At 44.8% G+C, this 17,454-nt stretch overlaps 1 protein-coding gene across 5 annotated transcripts in view; it reads left to right on the top strand.

Annotated features, from left to right (window-relative positions):
• The window catches only part of PRDM5 (PR/SET domain 5), a 284,272-nt gene that overhangs the window by 6,568 nt on the left and 260,250 nt on the right, over positions 1-17,454 (top strand). The window lies entirely within an intron of this gene.

The following is a 17,454-nucleotide window of genomic DNA, read 5'->3' as shown; positions in this document are numbered from 1 at the left end:
GGGCCAGCCACTACCATCTTGCTTGAAGACCAGGCTCGAAATCCAATGCATCATATGTCCCTACGCATGGGAATTCGTGCATCTTCAAACAAGATGGCGTTGGACGGCCTGCCGTGAGCAAGAAAACACAATAAAAACTATATATATATATATACAGGCACATATGCAAACTGTTGTAATTCCTACACCGTTCACCTGATTTGGATGTAAATACCCTAAAATTAAAGCTGACAGTCTGCAGTTAAAGCACATCTTGTTAGTTTCATTTCAAATCCATTGTGGTGGTGTATAGAGCCAAAAATGTTAGAATTGTGTCGAAGTCCCAATATTTATGGACCTGACTGTAATATATATGTATATATATATATATATATATATATATATATATATATATATATATACATATATATTACAATCGCTGGGTTTGTACTGACCTGGAGAATGAAGAGCACAAGTGAGTTTTACTGCATAGGGAACTCTGTAAAACCTTGGCAGAATTGTGTTTTTTCCCAATTCCACCCAATTTGAAAATTATTTTGCTGCATACTACTACATCCTATGCAATAGAATAGTACAGAAAGTGCAACTTGTCCTGCAAGAAACAAGCCCTCATACGGCTATATGAACGGAAAAAATAAAAAAGTTATGGCTCTGGGAAGGCAGGGAGCGAAAATGAACATGGGACCAACACGGATGCCTTCACCTGCTAAGCGCACATTTTCATAGGCACAAATCTGCTAACAGATGCCCTTAAAATTTAGGAACATAGTTAAATGTGATGTGTGATCATAAAACTTCCTTTAAACAGACTTCATGGCTGTAGAACAGAGCGATGATTCCTTTCTACCCCCTTCCTGTAAACCTACCCCCCTGGTTTTTCATGTATAAAAAGAAAGTTCATAAAAAAAAAGTTTGATCAGATTTTGCAGTTTGTGCATACTAAATCATTTTCTGACAGTGTTATCTGAATTTTTTATTTTTTTTCTTATATCATTGAGGATTCATTTAGTGTTAGTTTTATTTTTGCATCTTTTAGGATGTTATATAAACATTTTATGATAGGACTTTGAGGTTATGAGCAGGAGAGATATGATTACAAGAGAAAATGAGATATAATATGGTCAGTTTTCACCTAATCTCTTATAATATTGGTTTTGTTAAATTATATGAGAGATAATAAGATTTTCATTCTCTCAGGGAATCTATATTCTCCTCCATCAGTAAGACCTACTTAGGCTAATTTCACGGAAGCTCTGTTAATGAAAGAAATCTTTTCCATTGGTACACTGCGTCAATACTGCTGAGAAGGAAACATGCATTCTTATCACGCTCAGTATATCAACAAATACAATTTAGTTTTTGCCCATATTTGACACCGTTCTGTCTGTTCCTAATATGATGTTTGTTAAATGTACTTAGCTCAAGGCATTTCTTTAAAGAAGCACTGTCATAAAACATTTTTATTCTCTGACCTGTTAGGAAGATACACAATGTAAATGGTAGTGAAGGTAATCTTCTTACCAGTGACTGTATTTGTAAGTTGTAACCTCCCTCCTGATCCTCAGCTGGGTCATGTGATCAACTCTCTGATCTCCAAACTCAACAGGACAGGAAGTCAGTTACTTCTCTATTCATTTCTATGAGACTGACATTGAGGCTCCCGTAGGAATACATTGAAAAACTGGGTTCCTGTCCACACACTGCATGTGTGGCTGTACCATAACCCATAACTATATACATTAGATGCTCTTTTTACTGCTGCCACTGACTCCTATGGAGAAATGAGATAAGTAGCCGAGTGGCACCTCTGGTGTCACTTATCATCATAAAAGAAGGATCCCTTTTCCCCCAGAAAACAGATATTGGAGGACAATTAGACTGTCCCCATTGCCATAGCCACGAATAAGGGAACTGGTTCCAAGTATAGGCTTCCTAAAATGTGCATCCAGTTATACAACACTTGCTGCTCCCACTTGAAATGTAAATCTGCTTGAAGGAGTGGAAAAGTTTGTTAAAGGTAAAACTTAAGAATAATCTAATTTGTTTTAACTACAGAGTGCAGTTGTGCTGCTTGTATTAAATTTCTATTGAACTATAAATGCCCTAAAGTGCCCTGCCATGATCTTAAAATTAGCTTGCCATGCATAGTCCTTGCCTCGGAGGGCCCTGCCACCCATTCTGGAAGGCCATGTGACTCACTGAAGATCTGACTGCTCAGAAACAAGGTGAAGTTTCCACTTGGTTCCTGTGAGAAATGTAAAGGTCACCCCCCCTCGAACCTCCTACATCTTTGATCAGAACCTGATCCATTGGCAAACATCCACACTCCATGCACTCAGAAGCAGTACAGATATTGGTCTCATGCAGCTTTATATCTACTCCCCTATTGTGTAAGATGGCTGGATCACTGTGCAAAATATAAGCACATGTTACCTTTTATGTCATCTATCTCCTCATAGAGTGTAAGCTCCCTTGCTTCTCTTGTTTTAATTGATGACTTGCTTGTTGGTATGATTTTGTACATGAACCCCATTTTTCGTCATTGCTGTAGGTCAGCTTTAATGGGGCAGGGCGCTGTGGATGGCACTGTTATGGGAGCGGAGTGCTGTGGAGGTCACAGTCAGGGGGCGAGGTAGGATGGCCATTCAGGCCACCCTCAAAAGACGGACTTAAAAACCGCACCCCCAGGCCTCGCTAAGTCATGCCCTGATACGGTTAGGACACGCCCCTCCCACTCCGCAGCCAACGGGAATTGAAAAAATGAAGGTAAAAAACAACTTCTGTCAGCTGCAGGGGTGGGATGGTGACTTTCTCCCTGCAGCTCACACTCAGACAGCACAGTGCTGCTGTCTGAGAGTGAGCTGTTCAAAAAAACATCCCTGTGTCTGTCCAGGCCCTGCACCAGACGGAGGACAGGGAGTCTGAAAGCTGGACTGTCTGGCCTAAAACTGGACCTGTGGCTACCCTAGGGGCAGGCTCCTGTGGAGGTCACAGTTAAGGGGACAGTCCACTATGGAGGTCAGTGTTAAGGGGCAGATTGCTATAGAGGCCACTGTTAAGGGGACTGGGTGTTGTGGAAATTACTGTTAAGCAGATGGGGTACTGTGGAGGTCACTAATAAATGGGCAGGCCGTTGTGGAGGTCACTTTTAAAGGGGCGGGCTGCTGTGGAGTTCACTGTTAAATGGGCGGGCTGCTGTGGAGGTCACTGTTAAAGGGGCGGGCACTGTGGAGGTCTCTGTTATGGGGCAGGGAACAATGGAGGTCACAGTTAAGGGGACGGTCTGCTATGGAGGTCACTGTTAAGGGGCGGGGTGTTGTGGAGGTCACATTTTAAGGGAACAGAGCTCTGTGGAGGTCACAGTTAAGGGATCGGGTTTTGTGGAAATCACTGTTAGCAAGACTGGGTGAAGGTCACTAATAAAGGTATGGCCACTGTAGAGGTCACTGTTAAAGGGGAGGGCGCCGTGGATGTTACTGTAAAGGGGGCAGACCACTGTGGAGGTCACTGTTAAAGGGGCGGCGTACTGTAGATGTCACTGTTATAGTGGATATAGTCGATATCTTTTAACAAAACTAATTATTTTCATGCATATTTGGCAAGCTATACATCCAGTACTGCTAGAGTAAAGTACACTTACACATCAAATTGAGTCTATTGGTACAGTGCCATGTTTTCCAGATCATTTATAGCTGTTTCATCAGTGCAATATAAAGAAATAATGGCTCTATGGAGTAGTGAACAAAGTGTAAAGTATCAAGTTAACCTGGAAAGTTATGAGTAGGAGCTAGAGGTTTAGTACTGAGGACCAGTAATATCTCCTCAAAGGATTAATATGAATATGTAATGTGTCCTACAGAGGATCAAACAACCTATGAGGAGCAATGCCTAACCCAAAGCTGTACATATTTGGTATATTTAACTGTAATGGTGATACTGTTTGCTGTTTAAGGCAAATATTTGATATTCTAACATGGTTCAATACACAGTTACCAATCCTTCTTTGATTTGTGCCAGATTCACAAAAAAAACTAATAAAGGTTGAAGCTTGCCCATCTACTGTAATCATTCATTTATACTGCAGTTTATATAGTATTACTGTTACTTGCTTTAATACTGTGTCTTTATTACAAGATGTATTGTACAATATGTTCTAAAAAATAAATACAATTTTAGTAAATGAAATCCACTAAAAGTAGAGACAATTGGAAATTTGATCTGTTCATACAGTATGTGCAATACAACTATGAGTCTCAGCTACTTAAAATTGTTTTCTGCAAAGTATAAAAATAGGTTCTTCGGGACATATTTATGAATGATTTAAAAGTCATCTGTCAGCATATTTGTACCTATGAACAGTGATGTAATCACAGGGAACGACCTGTTTAAAACGTAGCCTTTAATCTAATTATAACATAAAATAACAAAACTCCCACAGACATACATAGAAGAACAAAAAAAGAAAATATATCCTTGATGACATAGAAGATGATACTTGTAATTGTCCAGAAGTGCGGGTCAGGTTGGACTGGGGGGACAGAGATGAAGTCTAATCTGTCCCTATTCCTGGCCCTGGGCTGAATAGCCCTGCCTATAAACGGAATGGCCGCCCTGATAAGGACGATCCCGTATTCTGGAACCTCCTGGTGACCCTGGTAAGGCCCTGTGAACCTAATGGATCCCTACTCAGGGCCTGCTCTAGATACACAAAACAAAAACAAAGTGTAGATAATCATATAGAAAGCAACAAACCAGCCACCCCACTGGATGCTCAGTGGTGTGGGTGGAAATGCTGCCAATAATAAATATGTCATAAAGAATATATAGACAACCAGAAGTGTGGCTATCTATGAATGTGCATCATCAATGGACGATATCACTGTGCAAACCCCACACTCCAGATACACTGTGTGACGTCAACACACCAAGATACGCCGTTAACATTTGTACATATCAGTGTATAATTTAAGATGTATATACATGTACTGCACCAGAAGCACTACATCTAGTATGCAATCAGATGCCAGTGTCCCAACGCGTTTCACCCTGATTGATTGTCGGGTTCCTCAGGGGACGTATATCAAAGTACAATGCTTTAATTAGGCATCAAGAAGAGGTAACCAACCTGGTGGCAAGGTCCTCATTTATGATGACACCGTTAGACCAGATCATATACTGGTCGCATTATGTTCATTCACTTAATAGCTTGAGATGATCAGATACAGGGACCACAATAGGGGGCCTTTGGAGTCTGCTCAAAAAGCAATCATTCGCCAGTGTGGTGATATATCCACATATATGTACCGGCGATGAGCCAACATAGGAATTCCCACATAAATAATCAAAGTGACGACCTCCTATAAACAGTCACATATGCATGATAACATGTGTGATCGCATGGCAAACAGGTAACAAGATACTACTTGCGTGTCCATATACGGCCAAGAATGGCCCAAGCCGTCTGTGGGGATAGTCATATGTCCACTATCACTCTAGCCATAGCCCGCGTCTGCACTGTTTGAGACATAAATGGTAGTCAGGATTAAAAGCCAGATAAGGCCAGAGACTAACCTTCTGTTGGTGGGGGGAAACAGCCCCCTGTTTTCCCAGGAAACTCACAATTAGTGGTGCCTCACTGGTCCTGTATGTGAGGTCGCCGAGCAGTGAATCCTGCTTGGTTTAAATAGCCCGCCTTTGGGAGGTGGAGCAGGGGGCCGAATGTCGCCCCGCCCCTCCCCATACATACCTAAGATTAGGCGTGGGCCTATGGCCCGCTCACGCCTCCTATGGGCGTGCCTGTGCTGCTGGATAGATTCAACCAAACCTCCTGTCCCCTGGTGCTTAGTTTGTGCATGGTACCGCCCCCGTTCAGTCCCGCCCAAACGGGGTGTGTCCCCACGATGAGGGCGGATCCGGAGTACAAGCCGGCCGGCGTGCGAGCCTCGTGGATGACGTCACCGGGCGCGCCCGATCACATGGTCACACTGTTGTGGCCTCCTAGTGCCAGAGCGCCGCCCGATGACGTCACCCACCACCTCCGATCATGTGACAAGATGTAAGGGGACAGTAGAATACCTATAGTACAAGGTTCAAAACCGGGTCTTTTTATAAAGAGAGCACAGTTATGCAGAAAAGAGACCCAGTACAGATATATTATCCCTGATTAGGAAGAGAAGGGGTGGGGAAAGGGGGGGGGGCAGGCAATTAGCGCAGTGTGGATGCGCAGACCATAAATCAATATGGTATGATTGATTACAGTGGGGACAGCATTTGGGACAGCATTTGGGACCGGTATACGCCCGTAGGGGCACGGTGCAGGCTAAAAACAAGCTATTAGTAAAAACTCTATTACATCGTAGTGAATAGAGCATGTATATATGTATAAATTGATGTTCTATATGGGGTAGATCAAAAGCGGCACTGTAATGGGGGTGGCCACATATCCTCCCCTTCAAAATACTACAGTGCTCGAGATATATATGTTAACCCCATGTAAAATAGCATATGGCTGGCTAAAGAAAGCAGGAATAATCGATATTTTCGTTCAGTCCTGCAGGTGACATGGTGTTAAGCATATGTATCCATTTCGACTCTTTCTGTCTCAGGATAGTGTCAATGTCACCTCCCCTGATGGAATGTTTTACTGTTTCCACCATTGAGAAGTTTACAGCTTTTGGGTCTCCTCCATGTTTTAAAACCACATGTCTGGATAAAGGTTTATCGCGCTTGTGGCGAATATCGCCAATATGCTCCAGGATCCTCTTTTTAAAGGCTCTACAAGTTTTGCCGATGTATCTAAGGCTGCATTTACATTGGGCCATGTAAACCACGCCCATTGTATTGCAGTTTGCAAAGCCACGGGTCATATACGTATGGGTCTGTTCGGTGTTCGTGAAGGATTGGCCTACTGTTATGAAGGAACAAGCCTTACATTTACCACATCTATATGTACCATTTCTCCTATCTACTAGCCACGTAAGCGAGGGGGAGGCAGGTTCAAAGTGGCTGTGTACCAGTTGATCCCCTATACTTCGACCTCGCCTGAATGTAATTGAGGGATGCTCAGGAAGAAGATCAGTCAGGTCAGGATCGGCCTTGATCAGTGACCAATATCGTCCGATGATCTGGCGGACTTGATTAGCTTCAGTGTCATATGTACCTATAATTCTGATCACTTCATCCGATGTTTTCTTTTTCCCTACAGAGTGAATTAATGCTGATCTATCAAGGGATCCAGCATGGTTCCAAGCTTCATAGAGGCAGTCCTCAGAATACCCCCTCTGTTTAAACCGGTGGAATAGGGTACTTGCTTGTTTGTCAAACTCGGTTTGATCGGAACAGTTCCTGCGGATCCGCAGAAACTGTCCCTTAGGGATACCTTTTTTGAGTGGTTTGGGGTGAAAACTGTCCCATCTCAATAAACTATTTGTTGAAGTGGATTTACGGAACAGGGTAGTTGTTAGAGTGTTGTTTGTGTCCTTACTAATCTGTAGATCAAGGAAATTGATTGTTCTAGATTGTAGTTCATGGGTAAAAAATAGACCGATGTGATTGATGTTAAGGTCCTTCATGAACCCATCAAAATCTTCTGCAGTGCCTGACCAGAATAACAGGATATCATCGATGAACCTCGACCAAGATATTATATGGCGGGTCCATCTCTGCATCCCTTCAGTAAAGACAATGGTGTCCTCCCACCAGCCCAGGAGCAGGTTGGCGTAAGTGGGCGCACAAGGGCTCCCCATCGCCGTGCCCCTGAGCTGGTGGTAGAACCGACCATTGAACACAAAGTAGTTATGTCTTAAAGCAAAATCTAGGAGTCTGATGACAAGATGGTTGTGTTCCTTGAGATCGGTGGATCTGGTGTCTAAAAAATATTTGATTGCTGCCAAGCCCTTATTGTGTGGAATAGAGGTGTAAAGAGCTTCCACATCAATGGAGGCTAGCCACACACCTGGATCCAATGAAATGCCATCTATCCGTTTCAGTAGATCATTTGTGTCGCGGAGATATGAGGGTAGAGACATCACAAATGGGCGCAAGATCTTGTCTATATAGGTGCCTACGTGTTCTGTAAGGCCCCCTATCCCAGATACAATTGGACGGCCCTTGAGGGGGACCGTGCCTTTATGAACCTTGGGGAGACAATAGAACGTCGCCACCCGAGGGTTAGATACTTCAAGGTAATCACATTCACGTCGGTCAATGAGTCTCCCCTCAAGGGCCTCCTGTAGGATCTGGGATAGTTCCCTCGCGTACAGCTGAGTTGGGTCCAGTTTGAGCAACTCATAACTGGATCCATCAGATAGGAGCGACATACACATGTTACAGTATTGTTCACTAGACATGACAACAATGTTCCCCCCTTTGTCCGATGGTTTGAATATAAGTTGTTTGTTGGTACTAAGATCCCGTAGTATTTCCATTTCCCTCTGTGTGTAATTTTTTATACCACTAACCTGTCTTGATGTTAGATTCCCCAAATCCCTGGTTACAGATTTAAGAAACAAATCAATATGAGCCTCACCCAATGTTTTGGGAGGCATCCTCGTACTCTTATTTCTGAGACTCGTAAATGGACCCTGGCCCGGAGGACGGTCATTGTCGTCCAATAGATCCACTAGGGCATCATAGCCCATGAGATCACTTGGATCAAGTCCAAGTTCGATGCTCCTCTTTTTGTCGGAGGCGCAGAATAGCTTTCGCCACCGTAATTTTCTCACAAATAAGTGGAGATCCTTTACCCAATCAAAAAGACAGAAGCGGGTGGTTGGCACAAAAGACAATCCTTTGTTTAATAATTTTAGTTCAACCTCAGATAGATCAATCCCGGATAGATTAAGAATCACAGGTAGACCCTCTGGTGAGATCAATATTTCTTTACAGGTTGGCAGTGTGTTTGTGTACGGTCTCTCAGGATGTAGGTGCTGGGTGGGGGCGGGCCTAAAAAAGAAGAGGAAGAAGAGTTGTTTACAGCTGGTAAGATACCAGATGAGGAGGCAGTATCCAATAAGGTGGTCCCACTTGGGGCCATCATTAACTTGTTTGTTGGTTCTGGGTCGACAGTGGTATCTGTTCTTACAGTTTGGCGGGAGGGGGCCTGTATTCCCCATGATGCCCCAGACCTTTGGCCTGTGGGTTGGTAGCCTCGTGTCTGAGGCCTCTGATTATATTGACCTCTCCCTCTGCCTCGACCCTTGCCTCTCCAGTTACCACGGCGCCTAGAGTATTGGTGTTGTTGGGATTGGTAATAATCCAAGTCCGAGCTTTCAGCCTCAGAGGCCGAGCCCTCACTGGCGGAGGCTTTCTCAGTAGGCTGTGCTACTAGATACGCTGTCTTATTTCTAAAGTCCGACAAGTCCTTGATGAATTGTCGGTGCTTGCGTTCAACTAAGTTAGACTTGAACCTCTCAACATTGGTTTGTAGCTCAACTTCTTTCTTTGAGAACTCTGGGTGGTCCCTGAATCCCAGTGCTATCTCCACCTGGGTGCTCAGTGATCTCCCAACCGTCTCCAAGTTAGCCCGCTCCTGATCCAACAACAATCGCATAAGTCGTAGAGAACTGTCTATTATTTCACTTTCCCACCTGGTCAAGAAATCTGGGGTACAGATGCGTGGTGCAGGTTTTAGAAAGATTCGTAGGCCTCTAGGTATGATCGAATTCCTGATGTAGTTATCCAAAGACTGAACCTCCCACCAGGATTTATGATACTCCTTGTGGATTTCATAGAGGTCCTTAAAAGTGGTTTTAATTGAAGGAGCAGTGGTATTTGTGCCTGTCAGCTCTTTCTCTGAAAAAATTTCATTAGCTTCTAGGAGCCATTTATTGGTATCCAATTGTGTGCTAAGAAAGCCAGCCATATCAAGGCGTGAGACAAGCTCACGGGTATGTAGCAAATGGTTAAATTAATGTAATCACAGCTAAGACAATATCCCGTCAGAGGGAATAATAACCACAGGTGGTGTATAATCCAATTAATGTAATCACAGGGAACGACCTGTTTAAAACGTAGCCTTTAATCTAATTATAACATAAAATAACAAAACTCCCACAGACATACATAGAAGAACAAAAAAAGAAAATATATCCTTGATGACATAGAAGATGATACTTGTAATTGTCCAGAAGTGCGGGTCAGGTTGGACTGGGGGGACAGAGATGAAGTCTAATCTGTCCCTATTCCTGGCCCTGGGCTGAATAGCCCTGCCTATAAACGGAATGGCCGCCCTGATAAGGACGATCCCGTATTCTGGAACCTCCTGGTGACCCTGGTAAGGCCCTGTGAACCTAATGGATCCCTACTCAGGGCCTGCTCTAGATACACAAAACAAAAACAAAGTGTAGATAATCATATAGAAAGCAACAAACCAGCCACCCCACTGGATGCTCAGTGGTGTGGGTGGAAATGCTGCCAATAATAAATATGTCATAAAGAATATATAGACAACCAGAAGTGTGGCTATCTATGAATGTGCATCATCAATGGACGATATCACTGTGCAAACCCCACACTCCAGATACACTGTGTGACGTCAACACACCAAGATACGCCGTTAACATTTGTACATATCAGTGTATAATTTAAGATGTATATACATGTACGGCACCAGAAGCACTACATCTAGTATTCAATCAGATGCCAGTGTCCCAACGCGTTTCACCCTGATTGATTGTCGGGTTCCTCAGGGGACGTAATTCGATCATACCTAGAGGCCTACGAATCTTTCTAAAACCTGCACCACGCATCTGTACCCCAGATTTCTTGACCAGGTGGGAAAGTGAAATAATAGACAGTTCTCTACGACTTATGCGATTGTTGTTGGATCAGGAGCGGGCTAACTTGGAGACGGTTGGGAGATCACTGAGCACCCAGGTGGAGATAGCACTGGGATTCAGGGACCACCCAGAGTTCTCAAAGAAAGAAGTTGAGCTACAAACCAATGTTGAGAGGTTCAAGTCTAACTTAGTTGAACGCAAGCACCGACAATTCATCAAGGACTTGTCGGACTTTAGAAATAAGACAGCGTATCTAGTAGCACAGCCTACTGAGAAAGCCTCCGCCAGTGAGGGCTCGGCCTCTGAGGCTGAAAGCTCGGACTTGGATTATTACCAATCCCAACAACACCAATACTCTAGGCGCCGTGGTAACTGGAGAGGCAAGGGTCGAGGCAGAGGGAGAGGTCAATATAATCAGAGGCCTCAGACACGAGGCTACCAACCCACAGGCCAAAGGTCTGGGGCATCATGGGGAATACAGGCCCCCTCCCGCCAAACTGTAAGAACAGATACCACTGTCGACCCAGAACCAACAAACAAGTTAATGATGGCCCCAAGTGGGACCACCTTATTGGATACTGCCTCCTCATCTGGTATCTTACCAGCTGTAAACAACTCTTCTTCCTCTTCTTTTTTAGGCCCGCCCCCACCCAGCACCTACATCCTGAGAGACCGTACACAAACACACTGCCAACCTGTAAAGAAATATTGATCTCACCAGAGGGTCTACCTGTGATTCTTAATCTATCCGGGATTGATCTATCTGAGGTTGAACTAAAATTATTAAACAAAGGATTGTCTTTTGTGCCAACCACCCGCTTCTGTCTTTTTGATTGGGTAAAGGATCTCCACTTATTTGTGAGAAAATTACGGTGGCGAAAGCTATTCTGCGCCTCCGACAAAAAGAGGAGCATCGAACTTGGACTTGATCCAAGTGATCTCATGGGCTATGATGCCCTAGTGGATCTATTGGACGACAATGACCGTCCTCCGGGCCAGGGTCCATTTACGAGTCTCAGAAATAAGAGTACGAGGATGCCTCCCAAAACATTGGGTGAGGCTCATATTGATTTGTTTCTTAAATCTGTAACCAGGGATTTGGGGAATCTAACATCAAGACAGGTTAGTGGTATAAAAAATTACACACAGAGGGAAATGAAAATACTACGGGATCTTAGTACCAACAAACAACTTATATTCAAACCATCGGACAAAGGGGGGAACATTGTTGTCATGTCTAGTGAACAATACTGTAACATGTGTATGTCGCTCCTATCTGATGGATCCAGTTATGAGTTGCTCAAACTGGACCCAACTCAGCTGTACGCGAGGGAACTATCCCAGATCCTACAGGAGGCCCTTGAGGGGAGACTCATTGACCGACGTGAATGTGATTACCTTGAAGTATCTAACCCTCGGGTGGCGACGTTCTATTGTCTCCCCAAGGTTCATAAAGGCACGGTCCCCCTCAAGGGCCGTCCAATTGTATCTGGGATAGGGGGCCTTACAGAACACGTAGGCACCTATATAGACAAGATCTTGCGCCCATTTGTGATGTCTCTACCCTCATATCTCCGCGACACAAATGATCTACTGAAACGGATAGATGGCATTTCATTGGATCCAGGTGTGTGGCTAGCCTCCATTGATGTGGAAGCTCTTTACACCTCTATTCCACACAATAAGGGCTTGGCAGCAATCAAATATTTTTCAGACACCAGATCCACCGATCTCAAGGAACACAACCATCTTGTCATCAGACTCCTAGATTTTGCTTTAAGACATAACTACTTTGTGTTCAATGGTCGGTTCTACCACCAGCTCAGGGGCACGGCGATGGGGAGCCCTTGTGCGCCCACTTACGCCAACCTGCTCCTGGGCTGGTGGGAGGACACCATTGTCTTTACTGAAGGGATGCAGAGATGGACCCGCCATATAATATCTTGGTCGAGGTTCATCGATGATATCCTGTTATTCTGGTCAGGCACTGCAGAAGATTTTGATGGGTTCATGAAGGACCTTAACATCAATCACATCGGTCTATTTTTTACCCATGAACTACAATCTAGAACAATCAATTTCCTTGATCTACAGATTAGTAAGGACACAAACAACACTCTAACAACTACCCTGTTCCGTAAATCCACTTCAACAAATAGTTTATTGAGATGGGACAGTTTTCACCCCAAACCACTCAAAAAAGGTATCCCTAAGGGACAGTTTCTGCGGATCCGCAGGAACTGTTCCGATCAAACCGAGTTTGACAAACAAGCAAGTACCCTATTCCACCGGTTTAAACAGAGGGGGTATTCTGAGGACTGCCTCTATGAAGCTTGGAACCATGCTGGATCCCTTGATAGATCAGCATTAATTCACTCTGTAGGGAAAAAGAAAACATCGGATGAAGTGATCAGAATTATAGGTACATATGACACTGAAGCTAATCAAGTCCGCCAGATCATCGGACGATATTGGTCACTGATCAAGGCCGATCCTGACCTGACTGATCTTCTTCCTGAGCATCCCTCAATTACATTCAGGCGAGGTCGAAGTATAGGGGATCAACTGGTACACAGCCACTTTGAACCTGCCTCCCCCTCGCTTACGTGGCTAGTAGATAGGAGAAATGGTACATATAGATGTGGTAAATGTAAGGCTTGTTCCTTCATAACAGTAGGCCAATCCTTCACGAACACCGAACAGACCCATACGTATATGACCCGTGGCTTTGCAAACTGCAATACAATGGGCGTGGTTTACATGGCCCAATGTAAATGCAGCCTTAGATACATCGGCAAAACTTGTAGAGCCTTTAAAAAGAGGATCCTGGAGCATATTGGCGATATTCGCCACAAGCGCGATAAACCTTTATCCAGACATGTGGTTTTAAAACATGGAGGAGACCCAAAAGCTGTAAACTTCTCAATGGTGGAAACAGTAAAACATTCCATCAGGGGAGGTGACATTGACACTATCCTGAGACAGAAAGAGTCGAAATGGATACATATGCTTAACACCATGTCACCTGCAGGACTGAACGAAAATATCGATTATTCCTGCTTTCTTTAGCCAGCCATATGCTATTTTACATGGGGTTAACATATATATCTCGAGCACTGTAGTATTTTGAAGGGGAGGATATGTGGCCACCCCCATTACAGTGCCGCTTTTGATCTACCCCATATAGAACATCAATTTATACATATATACATGCTCTATTCACTACGATGTAATAGAGTTTTTACTAATAGCTTGTTTTTAGCCTGCACCGTGCCCCTACGGGCGTATACCGGTCCCAAATGCTGTCCCAAATGCTGTCCCCACTGTAATCAATCATACCATATTGATTTATGGTCTGCGCATCCACACTGCGCTAATTGCCTGCCCCCCCCCCTTTCCCCACCCCTTCTCTTCCTAATCAGGGATAATATATCTGTACTGGGTCTCTTTTCTGCATAACTGTGCTCTCTTTATAAAAAGACCCGGTTTTGAACCTTGTACTATAGGTATTCTACTGTCCCCTTACATCTTGTCACATGATCGGAGGTGGTGGGTGACGTCATCGGGCGGCGCTCTGGCACTAGGAGGCCACAACAGTGTGACCATGTGATCGGGCGCGCCCGGTGACGTCATCCACGAGGCTCGCACGCCGGCCGGCTTGTACTCCGGATCCGCCCTCATCGTGGGGACACACCCCGTTTGGGCGGGACTGAACGGGGGCGGTACCATGCACAAACTAAGCACCAGGGGACAGGAGGTTTGGTTGAATCTATCCAGCAGCACAGGCACGCCCATAGGAGGCGTGAGCGGGCCATAGGCCCACGCCTAATCTTAGGTATGTATGGGGAGGGGCGGGGCGACATTCGGCCCCCTGCTCCACCTCCCAAAGGCGGGCTATTTAAACCAAGCAGGATTCACTGCTCGGCGACCTCACATACAGGACCAGTGAGGCACCACTAATTGTGAGTTTCCTGGGAAAACAGGGGGCTGTTTCCCCCCACCAACAGAAGGTTAGTCTCTGGCCTTATCTGGCTTTTAATCCTGACTACCATTTATGTCTCAAACAGTGCAGACGCGGGCTATGGCTAGAGTGATAGTGGACATATGACTATCCCCACAGACGGCTTGGGCCATTCTTGGCCGTATATGGACACGCAAGTAGTATCTTGTTACCTGTTTGCCATGCGATCACACATGTTATCATGCATATGTGACTGTTTATAGGAGGTCGTCACTTTGATTATTTATGTGGGAATTCCTATGTTGGCTCATCGCCGGTACATATATGTGGATATATCACCACACTGGCGAATGATTGCTTTTTGAGCAGACTCCAAAGGCCCCCTATTGTGGTCCCTGTATCTGATCATCTCAAGCTATTAAGTGAATGAACATAATGCGACCAGTATATGATCTGGTCTAACGGTGTCATCATAAATGAGGACCTTGCCACCAGGTTGGTTACCTCTTCTTGATGCCTAATTAAAGCATTGTACTTTGATATACGTCCCCTGAGGAACCCGACAATCAATCAGGGTGAAACGCGTTGGGACACTGGCATCTGATTGCATACTAGATGTAGTGCTTCTGGTGCCGTACATGTATATACATCTTAAATTATACACTGATATGTACAAATGTTAACGGCGTATCTTGGTGTGTTGACGTCACACAGTGTATCTGGAGTGTGGGGTTTGCACAGTGATATCGTCCATTGATGATGCACATTCATAGATAGCCACACTTCTGGTTGTCTATATATTCTTTATGACATATTTATTATTGGCAGCATTTCCACCCACACCACTGAGCATCCAGTGGGGTGGCTGGTTTGTTGCTTTCTATATGATTATCTACACTTTGTTTTTGTTTTGTGTATCTAGAGCAGGCCCTGAGTAGGGATCCATTAGGTTCACAGGGCCTTACCAGGGTCACCAGGAGGTTCCAGAATACGGGATCGTCCTTATCAGGGCGGCCATTCCGTTTATAGGCAGGGCTATTCAGCCCAGGGCCAGGAATAGGGACAGATTAGACTTCATCTCTGTCCCCCCAGTCCAACCTGACCCGCACTTCTGGACAATTACAAGTATCATCTTCTATGTCATCAAGGATATATTTTCTTTTTTTGTTCTTCTATGTATGTCTGTGGGAGTTTTGTTATTTTATGTTATAATTAGATTAAAGGCTACGTTTTAAACAGGTCGTTCCCTGTGATTACATTAATTGGATTATACACCACCTGTGGTTATTATTCCCTCTGACGGGATATTGTCTTAGCTGTGATTATATGAACAGTGATGGCCAGTTCGCATTGTTCGCCCGCGAACATATTCGGGCTGCCATCTTTTTTCACAAGTCCGGCGAGGCACAGGTAAGCCCTTACCTGTGCCTGTGCCGCGAGCCGGTCTGAAAACAAATGCGGTCACCGGGAGCAGGCAGTTTCGGGAGCAGCCCAATAAACGCCCCCGGTGACCGCATTTGATTTCAGACCGGCTCGTGGCACAGGCACAGGTAAGGGCTTACCTGTGCCTCGCCGGACTTGTGAAAAAAGATGGCAGCCCGCATATGTTCGCGGGCAAACAATGCGAACTGGCCATCACTGCCTATGAATCTGGCTGACCTGTTGCATGTGCACCTGGCAGGTGAAGGCATCTCTATTGATCCCCTGTTTATATGTGCACGCAATCCTATGACAAAATCCTGTGGCCGACACATTGTAGAAGCTGTAATAAATGAACCGGCCACCTAAAAGGAAGAAATGTGGGGCAGGCAGCAGCAGTGAAATGTTCTGTAGTGTTGGGCAGGCGGCATGTCATGCTGATTGGTGGTGAGCGCTGGCACCTCCACCAATCAGCTTACTACCTTTAAGCCACAAGCGCCACTGCTAAAAGGAAGAAGGAGGGTTCCTGTCCCTCTGCTGCGTGAGTATTGCTGTTGACTGGCACATCTCCACCTCAACTTCCCGGGTGAGTGGACAGCCAGGATATGAAGGGGAGCTCAGGGACCGACCTAGATGTTATAAATGTATTAAATATGACTATAACCCCTCTCAGCCTTAAGAATGCACGCATGTACTGCAGGGCCCAGATGCAATCTTAAAGGGGTTGTCTCACTTCAGCAAATAGCATTTATTATGTAGAGGAAGTTAATACAAACCACTAATGTATTGTGATTGTCCATATTGCCTCCTTTGCTGACTGGATTCATTTTTCACCACTATATACACCTCTCGTTTCCATTGTTACGACCACTCTGCAATCCAGCAGCAGTGGCCACACTTGCATACTATAGGAAAAAGCACTAGCCTATGTGCGCTCCCACGGTCCCGACCGCCAGAGAGGCCGGCACTTTTTCCTATAGTGTGCAAGCATCACCACCACTGATGGATTGCTGGATGGTCGTAACCATGGAAACGAGCAGGGTATAATGTGATGGAAAAATGAATCCAGCTAACAAAGGAAGCAATATGGACAATCACAGTACATTAGTAAGTGACTTGTTTTAACTTTCTCTTCATGATAAATGTCACTTGCTGAAGTGAGATAAACCCTTTAAGGGTGAGGGGAGTTATAGTCACATAACAGTTCGTCATCCACATATCCTCCCATAATTGTGCATCATCCACAGATCCCCCATAACAGTGTGTCATCCACAGATCCCCCCATAACACTGTGTC

The sequence above is a fragment of the Bufo bufo genome, chromosome 2 (genome assembly GCF_905171765.1).
Source record: "Bufo bufo chromosome 2, aBufBuf1.1, whole genome shotgun sequence".
Classification (NCBI taxonomy): Eukaryota; Metazoa; Chordata; class Amphibia; order Anura; family Bufonidae; genus Bufo; species Bufo bufo.
Note: the sequence above shows the minus strand (reverse complement) of the source record. Positions and strands in the feature narration are given on the sequence as shown.